The following is a 9227-nucleotide window of genomic DNA, read 5'->3' on the forward strand; positions in this document are numbered from 1 at the left end:
GATTCAGTCATGCCTTATGGTACATTGCAGGACTTGGTTTTGAGATTGAAGAAAGAATCTGTTACTGAAAAACGGTTGGCCAAGTTAGAAGACAGAGTTCAAGTTATTGAAGATTCTGTGGCCACCATTCTTCACAATCAACAATCTCAAACCAGTCTCCTGCTGCAGCTGGCAAAAGCACAAGGCTTGACCCCTCTCCTTGATGATAACAAAAAGGGGGAGAGTAAAAGGGAAGGGGAAGGAGAGCCATCTACAAAAGTTAACATATCTAAAGTGCTAGTTCCTGCCATCACTACTTCTCCAATCATTCAAATCAAGGGCAAGCCTGATGGAATTGATTTGATTCAGCTAGCAGCAGCTGAAATTCAAGTGAAAGAACAAAGGAGGAGAATTGATGAAAGGTTGCAACTGTTGTTTGGTTCTACACAAGACAAATCAACATCTGTGAAATACAGCACAAAAATTGAACCAATCAACATGGAGCTCATGCCAGTAGGGAGTCATAAGGATGGAGAAGCTTCTTCCAAAGAACTACAAGCTATAATTCTCAAGCCCAATGAAAGATCCAATAAGGACTCAACAAAGAATCCTTTAAAAGAAGTGGACTTTCCTCCTCCAAAAGCTGATGAGAACAAGATTTTAGGCAGGAGTATTGCTTATCTCAAAAAGACCATGGATGAGGCTGTAAGGAGAAATAGAGCTATTATCATTAGAGAGGGAAAGAGCATATGTGTGATGCAAGGACATCCCAAATTCTCAATAGCCAAGAAGGAAGAAGACAAGCAATTAAAGGCTGACAAAAGAGCACAAGCAAAGCTTGAACAACAGCTAAAGTCAAGTCTGGTTGAAAAAGAAAAAGAGATTGAAGTCAGGGGTGAAGACAAGACTACAAACCTAGATGAGGTTTTAGGGAGTATATTTGGTGAGAGTGTGGAAGAAAGAGAGGAATGGCAGAAGGGAAACAGAAGAAAGGCCAAGGCACATAGAAGGAGTGGAGATATCACTGAAGTAACCAAATCTATATCTAAACCACTACCTTCCATACCTGAACCCCTTGTTGCTGATCCCACAATAAACATCCATGGTGAACCAATCATTCCAAAAGAGGAACCTATTGATTGGGACACTATCAAATTGCCTACCTTTCTAACCACTCTTCCACTACCAAAGAAACAGAAAAGAAAACCAAAATCTACACCTCCCATAACCTCTAAGAAATTCACTCAAAAACAAAAACCTAAGCCCAAGTCACCCATTTCTAAAGATGATTATGTTCACATCTGTGACATAAAAGAAATTTCAGACATTGAACTCTATCTGGATGAGCTGGAGGATGTAAGGGGAATAGCTGCCTACAGACAGCTACCAGAGAGATTAGTGTTCAGATATAAAGGAGCTGGGGAAAGAACATGGCCTCTCCACAGGGTTCTGGATGAAGGCTACTCTACCTTGATTAGAGTCTATTCAGCTATACAAAAGGATTCTGGCTTTACCAGAACTGCCAAGACTGAAATTCTCAACAAGATAGCCAATATAAGGAAAACTTGGAGGGAGCCCAATGCTTTACCAAGGACTTTACTCATTCAAGAAAGGGAAATGAAAATTCACAAATCACCTCATTGGTTGATGGAATTTAGAGATGATAAAGGAGTCAGAAGATTTTTCAGACTTGAAGACCAACTCAAGATTGCCAGCAATGAAACTCTCAAAGAAATGCAATCTAAGTTGGATGTCAGTGTTGAAGATGAAGCTGAATTCTTCAGACAACTCCAACTCCAAATTGAGGAAAATGACAAAAGGCTAGGAAAGAAAACCAGGGAACAAAGAAGAAAAAGATGATTTGCTCAGACTAAAGGAGTGTCCTTGGAAACACTGTAAATCTTCAATTATCTCCTAGTACATACACTTTTGCAGCATTTTTAAATTTCTACTTAGTTTCAATTCATATATCTGTTAAGTGTTTTGTTATCATCAAGTTAACCCTGAATTTATGCCTACAAGTCTTATAGACATAAATAGGGGGAGATTGTTAGGAATGTATGTGCATTAGTTTGATGATATGTTTAACAAAATACTTAAGTAGAAATTTAGTGTCTGTAGCCTCAACGGATAAGACCACTTTGGCTATCCGTTGATGGTGTAGCTTTACTTAGAAATAAGTCTAGTGTTGTAGCATATTTCAGTCTCTGTATTTAAAATGTAATTCTTGGAAGTTGAGAGAAACTATGAGTCATGTTGACTACTAGATGATATGCAGATAGGAAGGCCAATTGTAAATACTTCATGCCTTGTAATTTTGTATAAGTGAAGTGGTGTCAACGGATGACTTAAAGACCTTCAACGGATGAGAAGCTAAGCTTCAACGGATGTCTCTAAAGCTTCAACGGATAAAGTCTTCAACGGATGAGTGCATCAACGGATGAAAGCTTCAACTGATGTTCTGATGATTAGCCGTTGATAAGGGGTAGTTGTACCTACAAACAGAGGCACATGGGTTGATAGAGACAACTGAGATGTGGTAGCCGAATTTCAGGAACAACAGAAAAAGCAGCCGTTCTTCTTTAGTACAAAGATGCAATAGTCAACAAAGTACTGGAGTGAACAGGAAAAGAAGCAAGTGAAGATCATATTTTATTACTGTATTTTATATTGTTCTTCACTTGTACACTTGGGAATATATAAACCAAGTAGAAGCTAGTAATTAGAAGAGAGATTTTCCAGAGCTGTTTAGAAAAATATTGAGAGAAAATTCATCTAGTTTGTACTAGGATGCAGCTGTGATCAACATTGTTTAATCACAGATTTTCTAAAATACCATCTCTGGTGGAACAACAAATCCACCAGAAAAGTTTTTAAGGTCTGTTGTGTTCTTTACATTTGTGCTTGAATATATATCTGTCTGTATTAGCTTAAAGCAATTCACACACTTGTTCTTCTTGAACACACAACTTTCATAAACTGCTCAAAACTTGAAAAAGTTTTGAGATTTACATTCAACCCCCCTTCTGTAAATCTCATTGTTAGTCCACTAGGAATAACACTACAGTTATTTCTCTGAGATCTTTAAGAGAAGAAAAAAGAAAGAGAATTCAGAAATGAGAAAGTGAGAAAGTGAGAAATGAGTGACCCTAGTTAGTCCTTTATATAGGCGGAAAAGGGAAGATGAAAGTGCAAAAAAGCCCATTCAGCTGAAGGCCCAAAGAAAAAGCTCAAATTCTGGAATGTTCCATAATATCTTTGGAGTTATAAGTCCTGGAACCTTCCAGAATATCTTCAATAATTCTTAAGGCCCAAACGAGGCCCAAATCCAAAAAGGATTTGGAAAAGTGAAGGCCAAAATCCAAAAAGGATTTGGAAAAGTGGAGGCCCAAATCCAAAAAGGATTTGGAAAAGTGAAGGCCCAAATCCAAAGAGGATTTGGAAAAGTGAAGGCCCAAATCCAAGAAGGATTTGGAAAAGTGAAGGCCCAAACAAGGCCCAAGTCCAAGTAGGATTTGGAAAAATAAGCCCAATAAAGACCCTATATCAGGATTGAGGTCGAAATTGAGGTCGTGAATCCTGTTCGAATTATTTCGAACAGGCGCCCGAAAAATGCGCGTTAAAAAGACCAGGATGGAGGTCAAAGTCGAGGTCGTGGATCCAGTTCGAATTCTTTCGAACGAAAGCCAGAAAGGCACCTATCAAAAAGACCAGGATTCAGGTCGAAATCCTGGTCGTAGATCAAGCTCGAAATTTTTGGAGGAGGAGTCAAAAAGGGACCAAAACTTCGACCAAGATCCAAGTCGTGGGTTCGACCAGGATCCAGGTCGAAACAACCCTGGTTGTGATTCCTAGTCGAATCCTTACGAACAGGAATCAAAAAGAGACCAAAACTTCGACCAAGATCCAAGTCGTAGGTTCGACTAGGATCCAGGTCGAAAGCCTGGTCGTAATTCCTAGTCGAAACCTTACGAACAGGAATCAAACAAGGACCGAAATTTCGACCAAAATCCAGGTCGAAGGTTCGACTTGGATCCTGGTCGAAATCCAGGTCATGGAACCTAGTCAAAATTCTTTGACCAGGATTAAGAAGCTATCCCAAAATTCGACTAGGATCCAGGTCAAAATTTCGACTAGGATCCTGGTCGAAAAAGGGCTGAAAGTTAAAATATGTTTCTAAAAAATTGTACAAAATTTGGAAAGTTCCAGAAATTAAGAAAAATTCTCGGAAATAAAGGGAAAATTCCTAAAAAGTACCAGAAAATTCCTAAAAAGAGGGAAAAAGGTAAGAAAATAGTAGGGAAGTTTTTAAACAACCCTGAAGCCGCGTACAAGGAAAATCATTGTAAATGTGTAGGTCGCTCCACACTTTACACAAAACGATACCTTGTAAGGGAATGGGTGAACTTAACTTTTGCAAAATCTTATACGGTTTCCTAAAACTTGGAGGGAAAATGATAGGGAATAAATAAATCCTGATTATGTAATTAAATATTGCATTAATTACACATGATTTGGGCTACAAGGCCCAATAAGAAGATGTATGATATTCAAACCAAAAAGATCAACGCATTGATCAGGCCTGATGGACCAGATCAGGCAAGATGGAATAAAGAAGGCCCAAAACCCTGAATCTTGATTAATTTCGTAATTAATTAATATGGGAGAAATTAGCTGTTAAAAAGAGTCCCGATAAGGACGAAAAGCTTAGTAGATTAGCCTTCAAGGGACCTAAAAGGATAAGGAATCAGTTTCCTACCACTTAGGACTCCAAAGTCCATTCTAATTCTGAACTAGACAACCAAGTAACCTAACCCAAGTCCAATTTAAGGACTCCCAACATCTATATAAGGGGTCTCACCCCATAAATCAGAACTACGTTTTTTATTTGATCCTTGGCAATCAGCAAGGTACGTAGGCATCTTGTTAAGACAGATTGAGTCACGAAATACAAGAGTAGTCAAATCGAGCCACGAAGCTCACGTTCCTTAGTAATAAATACAGCAATTATATACCTTAGTTTTTAATCCATAAAAATTTTATAAATAAAATACATGCCTTAAAGACTCTTCTAATAATAGCCAAGATGTAGGTGACTCAAATCTGCTTATGTTTACTTAGAATTTTTACAAAAGATCCCAAGGTGTGTAGTGAATTTAAGGCCTTTGATGGATTTAACTGTCTAAGAACATTTTCTCTTTTTCAACTAATATTGAACTAACCCATTCTCTATCAAAACAAGTATCTAGCCAAACTTCACAAAATTATTCTTTTTTTTCTTTTCTTTTTTTTTGTTTCAATTGATTTTATGATGTCTATTTTCTTAGGCTTTCTATGTTACCTATGTAGCGAGCTTTAGGTCAGTGACTCCCAAACCAGATGGTTTTAGGGCACTAGGTTTTGAAATCCCCCGACAAACTTAATAATTCGAGTAACAAATGCCACAAAAAAAGACTAGTCAATTCTAAGTGTGCCCATTATCTAAAGATTTTTGTTTATAAGAACAATGTGTATTGAAGTAATTTATTCATCTTTTTTTTCTACTTTTTGTGTTCTTTCTTTTTTTTTCTTTTCGCAAAGGCTTGATTCGACATTGTTTCAACATGTGGGTTCTCTCTCAAGTATCGAATAACATCCTGATAAGTGGCATTTAATACCACTTAGAACGTCTTATAATAGCTTAAATTGGTGTCTTGAAATCAAGTATTTTGTATATTTGATGCGTTTTTCTAGTGTTTGTGCATTTCAGGGTATTAGTTGCATTTCGGGGGAGAATTCATCAAAAATAAGCCTTGGCATGTGTCTAGCATTGCAAGAGGGAAGAGAGGAGCAGATTACAGCGAAGAAACGGAGCAAAAATAGACCATTTTCCAGTAGGGGTCTGAGCACCCGCTCAGCTATGCTGAGCGGTCGCGCAGGAAGCTGAGCGCCCGCTCAGTTATGCTGAGCGGCCGCGCAGGGACGGAAAATCAGATTTATTATTTTAGACTCCTATTTCTGTTTGGCTTCCAACTTCTAAGTAATCTGAGTTTTATGGGACTCCTATATAAGTAGATTTCAGAGACGTTTCACGTGTGTTGGATCGTTGTATTAATCAAGGAGCGAAGGAGATAAGGAAGAAGACCGTTTTAGCACACCGCAACGAAGAGGAAGCATATTTTCTTGTGATTCTTTATTTCGTTGTAACATTGGATGCTAGTTTTCTTTGATTTGAACCTATTTACTCTTGTGACGTACTCTGGTTTAATATAATTAGTTTAATTATTATTCTTTTTTGTTTATTTATCATGTTTTCATATGAACCCATGATGACGATAAGTGCTAGCATGGGCTAATCGTGATCATGGGGTCGTAACGGATTTACTATGGAATTCTTTAGTTAGTTGTTTAATACCTTAGTGTGTGATGATTGTATGATATCTAGTATTGGTTGTGCGTATTCGTCTTATGTGCGTCGCGAACATATAAGATAGGGTGTTAATCTTTTGTGAAGCGATGGTGAATCTCGAGATTTAGAACTTGCCATGCTAGCATAGGTTCATGTACGGGTCTGCATGATTAGTAGGTAACTCTAACCGTTTTATTCGCCCTGTATAATCAAAAGGAATAACTTGTTCTTAAATCATTATGTTGTCAATTTCTGTAGACATATAGGTACTCAACATAATTGATGCCTATTCAACTTCTATCTTTATTGTGGATGTTTGGTAGAATGGTATTAGTACAATGAAAGTTGGCTTTTATCAGTTTCGTGTTATTCGATTAATATCATCACTGTTGCATGCTAAGGGTAATAACAATGACTATTGAAGGAAGTAGTAATGAAGTTGTGATCTCATGAGTGTTTTAATATTGTTAATTCGAAGTTTTAATTAAGTGATTAATTTTAGTAGTTAATTATAGTTAATAATTAGACACTTAAATCTAAGTGTTATTGTCTTAACATTGAGAATAATCATATATTGGTGAGTGAGTTTAATTGAACATAATTACTCTGAGTCTCTGTGGGAACGAACTAGAAAGTATTCTATATTACTTGCGAACGCGTATACTTGCGTGAATATTAGCGCGTGTTTTCGCCCTAACAAGTTTTTGGCGCCACTGCCGGGGACTCGGCGTATTTGTTTAGTTTATATACTTACCGTCATTGGTCGTTAGGACTCAGTGATTAAGACGTGTTACTTATTATTTTCGGTTGTGTTTCAGGTACTTTAGCGAGCATTTATGCAAACTCATTCTCGTACTCGCAAGAGGACTTTAGATACAGCTGAGGAGACAGATGAAGTTCTTGATATTCCGGAGAAGATAGATTTTGAAGATTCGGATTCAGGAAGTGAGCAGAAGGAGCCAGTAATCATGGGTGATCGTATTGTTCCGGCAGATCCAGCTCTTATGGACTTTTCTCGGCCTAAAATTGATGACATTCAGTCAAGCATTCTTCATCCGGCTATCCAAGCTAACACCTTTGAAATCAAGCCGGGCACTATTCAGATGGTGCAGAACTCTGTTTCTTTCAAGGGAGCTGCGACTGAAGACCCCAACATGCACATAAGGAATTTTGTCGAGATCTGGAGTACTTTCAAATATAATGGTGTGACTGATGAGGCTATCAAGCTGAGGCTTTTCCCATTCTCACTGAGGGATAAAGCTAAGGACTGGTTACATTCTGAACCAGTTGGGTCCATCACTACTTGGCAAGATCTTGCGCAAAAGTTTCTAGTGAAGTTTTATCCAATGGAAAAGACTGCTGCTATGAGGAGTGCTCTTACTCAATTTGTGCAGCAACCTACAGAATCTATGTGCGAAGCATGGGAGCGCTACAAGGAAATGTTGAGAAAGTGTCCACATCATGGAATACCCGATTGGATGGTGATCACTGGTTTCTATAATGGTTTAGGGGCCCAATCCCGGCCCATGCTCGATGCAGCAGCTGGAGGCGCCTTTTGGGCCAAAAGCTATACTGAGGCTTATAATATTATTGAGACTATGGCTGCAAATGAGCATCAAAACCCAACTCAAAGGATGATTCCTGGGAAGGTAGCAGGTATTCTGGAAGTCGATGCAGCCACCGCTATTGCAGCGCAGCTCCAAGCGCTGTCTATGAAGGTCGATTCTCTAGCTACCTATGGAGTCAATCAAATAGCTATGGTCGGTGAGCTTTGTGAAGGTTCTCATGCTACGGATCAGTGTTCTCTTTTTTGACGAATCTGTTCAGTATGTGAACAATTATCAGCGACAACAGCAGCCTGTGCCAGCTACTTATCATCCTAATAACAGAAATCATCCAAATTTTAGCTAGGGTAATAATCAGAATGCTATTCAGCCACCATATCAGCAAGGTGTGAGTAAACAGTTCAATCCACCTGGATTCCAGCAACCACAGCAGTATGCTCAAAAGAAATCATGTCCTCAACAGGTAGGTGCAGCTGCACCCACTAGTGCTGATTTTGAGGAACTTAAGCTGTTGTGCAAGAGTCAGGAGGTGTCGATCAAGACCTTGGAAAATCAAATCGGTCAAATAGCCAATGTAGTGCTCAATCGTCAACCTGGCATACTTCCCAGTGACACGGAAGTGCCAGGCAGGAAGGAAGCTAAAGAGCAAGTCAAGGCTATTACCTTAAGGTCTGGGAAAGTTGCTGATGCTGAAAAGGCAAAAGAAGGAGAAGCTGAAGTTGGAGATGAAGAAGCTAAGCAAAAGGAGAAAGCGGCGGAACCAAGGAAGACTACTGTTAAACACACTCTGCCTGAGGGTAATACAGGGGAGAAACATCTCTATCCTCCTCCACCTTTCCCTAAGAGATTGCAACAACAAAAGCTGGATAAGCATTTCGGTAAGTTTCTGGAGGTGTTCAAGAAACTTCACATCAATATACCTTTCGATGAGGCTCTGGAGCAAATGACTAGTTATGCGAAGTTTATGAAGATTATTCTTTCAAGGAAGGTGAAACTAGATGACCTTGAGACCGTTGCTCTAACGGAAGAATGTAGTATTGTGCTGCAACAAAAGTTACCTCCAAAGCTTAAAGATCCAGGTAGCTTCACCATTCCTTGCACCATTGGCACATTATCTTTTGACAAGTGCCTTTGCGATTTGAGAGCAAGCATAAATCTGATGCCATTGTCGATCTTTAAAAAGTTGGATTTGCCTGATCCAAAGCCCACCTACATGTCTCTACAATTGGCTGATCGTTCTATTAATTACCCAAGAGGCATAGTGGCACGATGTGCTAGTCAAGGTGGATAAGCTC

The 9227-nt window shown here is 38.9% G+C and overlaps 1 non-coding gene across 1 annotated transcript; it reads right to left on the bottom strand.

Moving 5' to 3' along the window:
- Positions 1-7728: 7728 nt before the first annotated feature.
- Positions 7729-7835, bottom strand: LOC141710414 (small nucleolar RNA R71). The gene has a single exon (XR_012570936.1). It is a non-coding gene; the product is annotated as a small nucleolar RNA R71 (small nucleolar RNA).
- Between the last annotated feature and the right edge of the window lie 1392 nt (positions 7836-9227).

This window comes from Apium graveolens, chromosome 2 (assembly GCF_009905375.1).
Source record: "Apium graveolens cultivar Ventura chromosome 2, ASM990537v1, whole genome shotgun sequence".
NCBI lineage: Eukaryota > Viridiplantae > Streptophyta > Magnoliopsida > Apiales > Apiaceae > Apium > Apium graveolens.